Source organism: Rhodnius prolixus, unplaced genomic scaffold, assembly GCF_049639745.1.
Source record: "Rhodnius prolixus isolate KJV_2025 unplaced genomic scaffold, Rpr scaffold_1, whole genome shotgun sequence".
NCBI classification, from domain to species: domain Eukaryota; kingdom Metazoa; phylum Arthropoda; class Insecta; order Hemiptera; family Reduviidae; genus Rhodnius; species Rhodnius prolixus.
In genome coordinates, this window is record NW_027411581.1 from 65,950,033 (window position 1) to 65,962,975 (window position 12,943).

The window sequence follows — 12,943 nt, forward strand, 5'->3', positions numbered from 1 at the left end:
GTTTTTGTGATATGAAAGGTTAAACTTTGAAGATTTTCATATTCATACAAAATTTCAAACTCTAATATCTCTTTTTGTATTTGTCAGATTTCAATGAATTCTTCACCGAAATGTAAAGAAATGTTAGCTGTACAAGTGGTATAAATGGCATTTTACTAGCTATAATAGTAATCGTGATATAGAATGTTATATTTTCTTTGTTTTCCATCTGTGTATTCGAAATCGTTCAAAATTCAATCGTTTATATCTCTTTTCGTACTTGTCGGATTTCAATGAGTTCTTTACTGAATTGTAGAGTAAAAATAGCTCTATAACCGGAAGAACTAGCAATGTTCTACACCCAATAGTTTTTGTGATATGAAAGGTTAAACTTTGAAGATTTTCATATTCATACAAAATTTCAAACTCTAATATCTCTTTTTGTATTTGTCAGATTTCAATGAATTCTTCACCGAAATGTAAAGAAATGTTAGCTGTACAAGTGGTATAAATGGCATTTTACTAGCTATAATAGTAATCGTGATATAGAATGTTATATTTTCTTTGTTTTCCATCTGTGTATTCGAAATCGTTCAAAATTCAATCGTTTATATCTCTTTTCGTACTTGTCGGATTTCAATGAATTCTTTACTGAATTGTAGAGTAAAGATAGCTCTATAACCGGAGGAAGTACCAATGTTCTACACCCAATAGCTTTTGTGATATGGAAGGTTAAAATTTGTAGATTTTCATATTCGTACAAAATTTCAAACTCTAATATCTCTTTTTGTATTTGTCAGATTTCAATGAATTCTTCACCGAAATGTAAAGAAATGTTAGCTGTATAAGTGGTATAAATGGCATTTTCCTAGCTATAATAGTAATCGTGATATAGAATGTTATATTTTCTATGTGTTCCATCTGTGTATTCGAAATCATTCAAAATTCAATCGTTTATATCTCTTTTCGTACTCGTCGGATTTCAATGAATTCATTACTGAATTGTAGAGTAAAGATAGCTCTATAACCGGAAGAAGTAGCAATGTTCTACACCCAATAGCTTTTGTGATATGGAAGGTTAAAATTTGTAGATTTTCATTTTCGTACAAAATTTCAAACTCTAATATCTCTTTTTGTATTTGTCAGATTTCAATGAATTCTTCACAAAAATGTAGAGAAAAGTTAGCTGTATAAGTGGTATAAACGGCATTTTACTAGCTATAATAGTAATCGTGATAGAGAATGTTATATTTTCAATGTTTTCCATCTGTGTATTCGTAATATTTCAAAATTCAATCGTTTATATCTCTTTTCGTACTTGTCGGATTTCAATGAATTCTTTACTGAATTGTTGAGTAAAGATAGCTCTACAACCGGAAGAAGTAGCAATGTTCTACACCCAATAGCTTTTGTGATATGGAAGGTTAAAATTTGTAGATTTTCATATTCGTACAAAATTTCAAACTCTAATATCTCTTTTTGTATTTGTCAGATTTCAATGAATTCTTTACCGAAATGTAAAGAAATGTTAGCTGTATAAGTGGTATAAATGGCATTTTCCTAGCTATAATAGTAATCGTGATATAGAATGTTATATTTTCTATGTGTTCCATCTGTGTATTCGAAATCGTTCAAAATTCAATCGTTTATATCTCTTTTCGTACTCGTCGGATTTCAATGAATTCTTTACCGAAATGTAAAGAAATGTTAGCTGTATAAGTGGTATAAATGGCATTTTCCTAGCTATAATAGTAATCGTGATATAGAATGTTATATTTTCTATGTGTTCCATCTGTGTATTCGAAATCGTTCAAAATTCAATCGTTTATATCTCTTTTCGTACTCGTCGGATTTCAATGAATTCTTTACTGAATTGTAGAGTAAAGATAGCTCTATAACCGGAAGAAGTAGCAATGTTCTACACCCAATAGCTTTTGTGATATGGAAGGTTAAAATTTGTAGATTTTCATTTTCGTACAAAATTTCAAACTCTAATATCTCTGTTTGTATTTGTCAGATTTCAATGAATTCTTCACAAAAATGTAGAGAAAAGTTAGCTGTATAAGTGGTATAAACGGCATTTTACTAGCTATAATAGTAATCGTGATAGAGAATGTTATATTTTCAATGTTTTCCATCTGTGTATTCGTAATATTTCAAAATTCAATCGTTTATATCTCTTTTCGTACTCGTCGGATTTCAATGAATTCATTACTGAATTGTAGAGTAAAGATAGCTCTATAACCGGAAGAAGTAGCAATGTTCTACACCCAATAGCTTTTGTGATATGGAAGGTTAAAATTTGTAGATTTTCATTTTCGTACAAAATTTCAAACTCTAATATCTCTTTTTGTATTTGTCAGATTTCAATGAATTCTTCACCGAAATGTAAAGAAATGTTAGCTGTATAAGTGGTATAAATGGCATTTTCCTAACTATAATAGTAATCGTGATATAGAATGTTATATTTTCTATGTGTTCCATCTGTGTATTCGAAATCGTTCAAAATTCAATCGTTTATATCTCTTTTCGTACTCGTCGGATTTCAATGAATTCATTACTGAATTGTAGAGTAAAGATAGCTCTATAACCGGAAGAAGTAGCAATGTTCTACACCCAATAGCTTTTGTGATATGGAAGGTTAAAATTTGTAGATTTTCATTTTCGTACAAAATTTCAAACTCTAATATCTCTTTTTGTATTTGTCAGATTTCAATGAATTCTTCACAAAAATGTAGAGAAAAGTTAGCTGTATAAGTGGTATAAACGGCATTTTACTAGCTATAATAGTAATCGTGATAGAGAATGTTATATTTTCAATGTTTTCCATCTGTGTATTCGTAATATTTCAAAATTCAATCGTTTATATCTCTTTTCGTACTTGTCGGATTTCAATGAATTCTTTACTGAATTGTTGAGTAAAGATAGCTCTACAACCGGAAGAAGTAGCAATGTTCTACACCCAATAGCTTTTGTGATATGGAAGGTTAAAATTTGTAGATTTTCATATTCGTACAAAATTTCAAACTCTAATATCTCTTTTTGTATTTGTCAGATTTCAATGAATTCTTTACCGAAATGTAAAGAAATGTTAGCTGTATAAGTGGTATAAATGGCATTTTCCTAGCTATAATAGTAATCGTGATATAGAATGTTATATTTTCTATGTGTTCCATCTGTGTATTCGAAATCGTTCAAAATTCAATCGTTTATATCTCTTTTCGTACTCGTCGGATTTCAATGAATTCTTTACCGAAATGTAAAGAAATGTTAGCTGTATAAGTGGTATAAATGGCATTTTCCTAGCTATAATAGTAATCGTGATATAGAATGTTATATTTTCTATGTGTTCCATCTGTGTATTCGAAATCGTTCAAAATTCAATCGTTTATATCTCTTTTCGTACTCGTCGGATTTCAATGAATTCTTTACTGAATTGTAGAGTAAAGATAGCTCTATAACCGGAAGAAGTAGCAATGTTCTACACCCAATAGCTTTTGTGATATGGAAGGTTAAAATTTGTAGATTTTCATTTTCGTACAAAATTTCAAACTCTAATATCTCTGTTTGTATTTGTCAGATTTCAATGAATTCTTCACAAAAATGTAGAGAAAAGTTAGCTGTATAAGTGGTATAAACGGCATTTTACTAGCTATAATAGTAATCGTGATAGAGAATGTTATATTTTCAATGTTTTCCATCTGTGTATTCGTAATATTTCAAAATTCAATCGTTTATATCTCTTTTCGTACTTGTCGGATTTCAATGAATTCTTTACTGAATTGTAGAGTAAAGATAGCTCTATAACCGGAGGAAGTACCAATGTTCTACACCCAATAGCTTTTGTGATATGGAAGGTTAAAATTTGTAGATTTTCATATTCGTACAAAATTTCAAACTCTAATATCTCTTTTTGTATTTGTCAGATTTCAATGAATTCTTCACCGAAATGTAAAGAAATGTTAGCTGTATAAGTGGTATAAATGGCATTTTCCTAGCTATAATAGTAATCGTGATATAGAATGTTATATTTTCTATGTGTTCCATCTGTGTATTCGAAATCGTTCAAAATTCAATCGTTTATATCTCTTTTCGTACTCGTCGGATTTCAATGAATTCATTACTGAATTGTAGAGTAAAGATAGCTCTATAACCGGAAGAAGTAGCAATGTTCTACACCCAATAGCTTTTGTGATATGGAAGGTTAAAATTTGTAGATTTTCATTTTCGTACAAAATTTCAAACTCTAATATCTCTTTTTGTATTTGTCAGATTTCAATGAATTCTTCACAAAAATGTAGAGAAAAGTTAGCTGTATAAGTGGTATAAACGGCATTTTACTAGCTATAATAGTAATCGTGATAGAGAATGTTATATTTTCAATGTTTTCCATCTGTGTATTCGTAATATTTCAAAATTCAATCGTTTATATCTCTTTTCGTACTTGTCGGATTTCAATGAATTCTTTACTGAATTGTTGAGTAAAGATAGCTCTACAACCGGAAGAAGTAGCAATGTTCTACACCCAATAGCTTTTGTGATATGGAAGGTTAAAATTTGTAGATTTTCATATTCGTACAAAATTTCAAACTCTAATATCTCTTTTTGTATTTGTCAGATTTCAATGAATTCTTTACCGAAATGTAAAGAAATGTTAGCTGTATAAGTGGTATAAATGGCATTTTCCTAGCTATAATAGTAATCGTGATATAGAATGTTATATTTTCTATGTGTTCCATCTGTGTATTCGAAATCGTTCAAAATTCAATCGTTTATATCTCTTTTCGTACTCGTCGGATTTCAATGAATTCTTTACCGAAATGTAAAGAAATGTCAGCTGTATAAGTGGTAAAAATGGCATTTTCCTAGCTATAATAGTAATCGTGATATAGAATGTTATATTTTCTATGTGTTCCATCTGTGTATTCGAAATCGTTCAAAATTCAATCGTTTATATCTCTTTTCGTACTCGTCGGATTTCAATGAATTCTTTACTGAATTGTAGAGTAAAGATAGCTCTATAACCGGAAGAAGTAGCAATGTTCTACACCCAATAGCTTTTGTGATATGGAAGGTTAAAATTTGTAGATTTTCATTTTCGTACAAAATTTCAAACTCTAATATCTCTTTTTGTATTTGTCAGATTTCAATGAATTCTTCACAAAAATGTAGAGAAAAGTTAGCTGTATAAGTGGTATAAACGGCATTTTACTAGCTATAATAGTAATCGTGATAGAGAATGTTATATTTTCAATGTTTTCCATCTGTGTATTCGTAATATTTCAAAATTCAATCGTTTATATCTCTTTTCGTACTTGTCGGATTTCAATGAATTCTTTACTGAATTGTTGAGTAAAGATAGCTCTATAACCGGAAGAAGTAGCAATGTTCTACACCCAATAGCTTTTGTGATATGGAAGGTTAAAATTTGTAGATTTTCATATTCGTACAAAATTTCAAACTCTAATATCTCTTTTTGTATTTGTCAGATTTCAATGAATTCTTTACCGAAATGTAAAGAAATGTTAGCTGTATAAGTGGTATAAATGGCATTTTCCTAGCTATAATAGTAATCGTGATATAGAATGTTATATTTTCTATGTTTTCCATCTGTGTATTCGAAATCGTTCAAAATTCAATCTTTTATATCTATTTTCATACTTGTCGGATTTCAATGAATTCTTTACTGAATTGTAGAGTATAGATAGCTCTATAACCGGAAGAAGTAGCAATGTTCTACACCCAATAGCTTTTGTGATATGGAAGGTTAAAATTTGTAGATTTTCATATTCGTACAAAATTTCAAACTCTTATATCTCTTTTTCTATTTGTCAGATTTCAATGAATTCTTCACCGAAATGTAAAGAAATGTTAGCTGTACGTGTGGTATAAATGGCATTTTACTAGCTATAATAGTAATCGTGATATAGAATGTTATATTTTCTATGTTTTCCATCTCTGTATTCGAAATCGTTCAAAATTAAATCTTTTATATCTATTTTCATACTTGTCGGATTTCAATGAATTCTTTACTGAATTGTAGAGTAAAGATAGCTCTATAACCGGAAGAAGTAGCAATGTTCTACACCCAATAGCTTTTGTGATATGGAAGGTTAAAATTTGTAGATTTTCATATTCGTACAAAATTTCAAACTCTTATATCTCTTTTTCTTTTTGTCAGATTTCAATGAATTCTTCAACGAAATGTAAAGAAATGTTAGCTGTACGTGTGGTATAAATGGCATTTTACTAGCTATAATAGTAATCGTGATATAGAATGTTATATTTTCTATGTTTTCCATCTGTGTATTCGAAATCGTTCAAAATTCAATCTTTTATATCTATTTTCATACTTGTCGGATTTCAATGAATTCTTTACTGAATTGTAGAGTATAGATAGCTCTATAACCGGAAGATGTAGCAATGTTCTACACCCAATAGCTTTTGTGATATGGAAGGTTAAAATTTGTAGATTTTCATATTCGTACAAAATTTCAAACTCTTATATCTCTTTTTCTATTTGTCAGATTTCAATGAATCATTCACCGAAATGTAAAGAAATGTTAGCTGTACGTGTGGTATAAATGGCATTTTACTAGCTATAATAGTAATCGTGATATAGAATGTTATATTTTCTATGTGTTCCATCTGTGTATTCGAAATCGTTCAAAATTCAATCGTTTATATCTCTTTTCGTACTCGTCGGATTTCAATGAATTCTTTACTGAATTGTAGAGTAAAGATAGCTCTATAACCGGAAGAAGTAGCAATGTTCTACACCCAATAGCTTTTGTGATATGGAAGGTTAAAATTTGTAGATTTTCATATTCGTACAAAATTTCAAACTCTTATATCTCTTTTTGTATTTGTCAGATTTCATTGCATTTTTTACCGAAATGTAGAGAAAAGTTAGCTGTATAAGTGGTATAAATGGCATTTTACTAGCTATAATAGTAATCGTGATATAGAATGTTATATTTTCTATGTTTTCCATCTGTGTATTCGAAATCGTTCAAAATTCAATCGTTTATATCTCTTTTCGTACTCGTCAAATTTCAATGAATTCTTTACTGAATTGTAGAGTAAAAATAGCTTTATAACCGGAAGAAGTAGCAATGTTCTGCACCCAATAGCTTTTGTGATATGAAAGGTTAAAATTTGTAGATTTTCATTTTCGTACAAAATTTCAAACTGTAATATCTCTTTTTGTATTTGTCAGATTTCAATGAATTCTTCACAAAAATGTAGAGAAAAGTTAGCTGTATAAGTGGTATAAACGGCATTTTACTAGCTATAATAGTAATCGTGATAGAGAATGTTATATTTTCTATGTTTTCCATCTGTGTATTCGTAATATTTCAAAATTCAATCGTTTATATCTCTTTTCGTACTTGTCGGATTTCAATGAATTCTTTACTGAATTGTAGAGTAAAGATAGCTCTATAACCGGAAGAAGTAGCAATGTTCTACACCCAATAGCTTTTGTGATATGGAAGGTTAAAATTTGTAGATTTTCATATTCATACAAAATTTCAAACTCTAATATCTCTTTTTGTATTTGTCAGATTTCAATGAATTCTTTACCGAAATGTAAAGAAATGTTAGCTGTATAAGTGGTATAAATGGTATTTTCCTAGCTATAATAGTAATGGTGATATAGAATGTTATATTTTCTATGTTTTCCATCTGTGTATTCGAAATCGTTCAAAATTCAATCTTTTATATCTCTTTTCGTACTGGTCGGATTTCAATGAATTCTTTACTGAATTGTAGAGTATAGATAGCTCTATAACCGGAAGAAGTAGCAATGTTCTACACCCAATAGCTTTTGTGATATAGAAGGTTAAAATTTGTAGATTTTCATATTCGTACAATATTTCAAACTCTTATATCTCTTTTTGTATTTGCCAGATTTCATTGCATTTTTTACCGAAATGTAGATAAAAGTTAGCTGTATAAGTGGTATAAATGGCATTTTACTAGCTATAATAGTAATCGTGATATAAAATGTTATATTTTCTATGTTTTCCATTTGTGTATTCGAAATCTTTCAAAATTCAATCGTTTATATCTCTTTTCGTACTAGTCGGATTTCAATGAATTCTTTACTGAATTGTAGAGTAAAGATAGCTCTAGAACCGGAGATAGTAGCAATGCTCTACACCCAATAGCTTTTGTGATATGGAAGGTTAAAATTTGTAGATTTTCATATTCGTACAAAATTTCAAACTCTAATATCTCTTTTTGTATTTGTCAGATTTGAATGAATTCTTCACAAAAATGTAGAGAAAAGTTAGCTGTATAAGTGGTATAAACGGCATTTTACTAGCTATAATAGTAATCGTGATAGAGAATGTTATATTTTCTATGTTTTCCATCTGTGTATTCGAAATCGTTCAAAATTCAATCTTTTATATCTCTTTTCGTACTGGTTGGATTTCAATGAATTCTTTACTGAATTGTAGAGTATAGATAGCTCTATAACCGGAAGAAGTAGCAATGTTCTACACCCAATAGCTTTTGTGATATAGAAGGTTAAAATTTGTAGATTTTCATATTCGTACAATATTTCAAACTCTTATATCTCTTTTTCTATTTGTCAGATTTCAATGAATTCTTCACCGAAATGTAAAGAAATGTTAGCTGTATAAGTGGTATAAATGACATTTTCCTAGCTATAATAGTAATCGTGATATAGAATGTTATATTTTCTATGTGTTCCATCTGTGTATTCGAAATCGTTCAAAATTCAATCGTTTATATCTCTTTTCGTACTCGTCGGATTTCAATGAATTCTTTACTGAATTGTAGAGTAAAGATAGCTCTATAACCGGAAGAAGTAGCAATGTTCTACACCCAATAGCTTTTGTGATATGGAAGGTTAAAATTTGTAGATTTTCATATTCGTACAAAATTTCAAACTCTTATATCTCTTTTTGTATTTGCCAGATTTCATTGCATTTTTTACCGAAATGTAGAGAAAAGTTAGCTGTATAAGTGGTATAAATGGCATTTTACTAGCTATAATAGTAATCGTGATATAAAATGTTATATTTTCTATGTTTTCCATTTGTGTATTCGAAATCTTTCAAAATTCAATCGTTTATATCTCTTTTCGTACTAGTCGGATTTCAATTAATTCTTTACCGAATTGTAGAGTAAAGATAGCTCTATAACCGGAGATAGTAGCAATGCTCTACACCCAATAGCTTTTGTGATATGGAAGGTTAAAATTTGTAGATTTTCATATTCGTACAAAATTTCAAACTCTAATATCTCTTTTTGTATTTGTCAGATTTCAATGAATTCTTCACCGAAATGTAAAGAAATGTTAGCTGTATAAGTGGTATAAATGGCATTTTACTAGCTATAATAGTAATGGTGATATAGAATGTTATATTTTCTATGTTTTCCATCTGTGTATTCGAAATCTTTCAAAATTCAATCGTTTATATCTCTTTTCGTACTAGTCGGATTTCAATGAATTCTTTACCGAATTGTAGAGTAAAGATAGCTCTATAACCGGAGATAGTAGCAATGCTCTTCACCCAATAGCTTTTGTGATATGGAAGGTTAAAATTTGTAGATTTTCATATTCGTACAATATTTCAAACTCTAATATCTCTTTTTGTATTTGTCAGATTTGAATGAATTCTTCACAAAAATGTAGAGAAAAGTTAGCTGTATAAGTGGTATAAACGGCATTTTACTAGCTATAATAGTAATCGTGATAGAGAATGTTATATTTTCTATGTTTTCCATCTGTGTATTCGAAATCGTTCAAAATTCAATCTTTTATATCTCTTTTCGTACTGGTCGGATTTCAATGAATTCTTTACTGAATTGTAGAGTAAAGATAGCTCTATAACCGGAAGAAGTAGCAATGTTCTACACCCAATAGCTTTTGTGATATAGAAGGTTAAAATTTGTAGGTTTTCAAATTCGTACAATATTTCAAACTCTTATATCTCTTTTTCTATTTGTCAGATTTCAATGAATTCTTCACCGAAATGTAAAGAAATGTTAGCTGTATAAGTGGTATAAATGACATTTTCCTAGCTATAATAGTAATCGTGATATAGAATGTTATATTTTCTATGTGTTCCATCTGTGTATTCGAAATCGTTCAAAATTCAATCGTTTATATCTCTTTTCGTACTCGTCGGATTTCGATGAATTCTTTACTGAATTGTAGAGTAAAGATAGCTCTATAACCGGAAGAAGTAGCAATGTTCTACACCCAATAGCTTTTGTGATATGGAAGGTTAAAGTTTGTAGATTTTCATATTCGTACAAAATTTCAAACTCTTATATCTCTTTTTGTATTTGTCAGATTTCATTGCATTTTTTACCGAAATGTAGAGAAAAGTTAGCTGTATAAGTGGTATAAATGGCATTTTACTAGCTATAATAGTAATCGTGATATAGAATGTTATATTTTCTATGTTTTCCATTTGTGTATTCGAAATCTTTCAAAATTCAATCGTTTATATCTCCTTTCGTACTAGTCGGATTTCAATGAATTCTTTACCGAATTGTAGAGTAAAGATAGCTCTATAACCGGAGATAGTAGCAATGCTCTTCACCCAATAGCTTTTGTGATATGGAAGGTTAAAATTTGTAGATTTTCATATTCGTACAAAATTTCAAACTCTAATATCTCTTTTTGTATTTGTCAGATTTCAATGAATTCTTCACCGAAATGTAAAGAAATGTTAGCTGTATAAGTGGTATAAATGACATTTTCCTAGCTATAATAGTAATCGTGATATAGAATGTTATATTTTCTATGTGTTCCATCTGTGTATTCGAAATCGTTCAAAATTCAATCGTTTATATCTCTTTTCGTACTCGTCGGATTTCGATGAATTCTTTACTGAATTGTAGAGTAAAGATAGCTCTATAACCGGAAGAAGTAGCAATGTTCTACACCCAATAGCTTTTGTGATATGGAAGGTTAAAGTTTGTAGATTTTCATATTCGTACAAAATTTCAAACTCTTATATCTCTTTTTGTATTTGTCAGATTTCATTGCATTTTTTACCGAAATGTAGAGAAAAGTTAGCTGTATAAGTGGTATAAATGGCATTTTACAAGCTATAATAGTAATCGTGATATAGAATGTTATATTTTCTATGTTTTCCACTTGTGTATTCGAAATCTTTCAAAATTCAATCGTTTATATCTCTTTTCGTACTAGTCGGATTTCAATGAATTCTTTACCGAATTGTAGAGTAAAGATAGCTCTATAACCGGAGATAGTAGCAATGCTCTTCACCCAATAGCTTTTGTGATATGGAAGGTTAAAATTTGTAGATTTTCATATTCGTACAAAATTTCAAACTCTAATATCTCTTTTTGTATTTGTCAGATTTGAATGAATTCTTCACAAAAATGTAGAGAAAAGTTACCTGTATAAGTGGTATAAACGGCATTTTACTAGCTATAATAGTAATCGTGATAGAGAATGTTATATTTTCTATGTTTTCCATCTGTGTATTCGAAATCGTTCAAAATTCAATCTTTTATATCTCTTTTCGTACTGGTCGGATTTCAATGAATTCTTTACTGAATTGTAGAGTATAGATAGCTCTATAACCGGAAGAAGTAGCAATGTTCTACACCCAATAGCTTTTGTGATATAGAAGGTTAAAATTTGTAGATTTTCATATTCGTACAATATTTCAAACTCTTATATCTCTTTTTCTATTTGTCAGATTTCAATGAATTCTTCACCGAAATGTAAAGAAATGTTAGCTGTATAAGTGGTATAAATGACATTTTCCTAGCTATAATTGTAATCGTGATATAGAATGTTATATTTTCTATGTGTTCCATCTGTGTATTCGAAATCGTTCAAAATTCAATCGTTTATATCTCTTTTCGTACTCGTCGGATTTCAATGAATTCTTTACTGAATTGTAGAGTAAAGATAGCTCTATAACCGGAAGAAGTAGCAATGTTCTACACCCAATAGCTTTTGTGATATGGCAGGTTAAAATTTGTAGATTTTCATATTCGTACAAAATTTCAAACTCTTATATCTCTTTTTGTATTTGCCAGATTTCATTGCATTTTTTACCGAAATGTAGAGAAAAGTTAGCTGTATAAGTGGTATAAATGGCATTTTACTAGCTATAATAGTAATCGTGATATAAAATGTTATATTTTCTATGTTTTCCATTTGTGTATTCGAAATCTTTCAAAATTCAATCGTTTATATCTCTTTTCGTACTAGTCGGATTTCAATGAATTCTTTACCGAATTGTAGAGTAAAGATAGCTCTATAACCGGAGATAGTAGCAATGCTCTTCACCCAATAGCTTTTGTGATATGGAAGGTTAAAATTTGTAGATTTTCATATTCGTACAAAATTTCAAACTCTAATATCTCTTTTTGTATTTGTCAGATTTGAATGAATTCTTCACAAAAATGTAGAGAAAAGTTAGCTGTATAAGTGGTATAAACGGCATTTTACTAGCTATAATAGTAATCGTGATAGAGAATGTTATATTTTCTATGTTTTCCATCTGTGTATTCGAAATCGTTCAAAATTCAATCTTTTATATCTCTTTTCGTACTGGTCGGATTTCAATGAATTCTTTACTGAATTGTAGAGTATAGATAGCTCTATAACCGGAAGAAGTAGCAATGTTCTACACCCAATAGCTTTTGTGATATAGAAGGTTAAAATTTGTAGATTTTCATATTCGTACAATATTTCAAACTCTTATATCTCTTTTTCTATTTGTCAGATTTCAATGAATTCTTCACCGAAATGTAAAGAAATGTTAGCTGTATAAGTGGTATAAATGACATTTTCCTAGCTATAATAGTAATCGTGATATAGAATGTTATATTTTCTATGTGTTCCATCTGTGTATTCGAAATCGTTCAAAATTCAATCGTTTATATCTCTTTTCGTACTCGTCGGATTTCAATGAATTCTTTACTGAATTGTAGA

The 12,943-nt window shown here is 29.4% G+C and overlaps 1 protein-coding gene across 2 annotated transcripts in view; it reads left to right on the forward strand.

The window, feature by feature from the left end:
* LOC141446172 (uncharacterized) overlaps window positions 1–12,943 on the forward strand; it is a 159,694-nt gene that overhangs the window by 78,820 nt on the left and 67,931 nt on the right. The gene's annotated exons all lie outside the window — the stretch shown is intronic.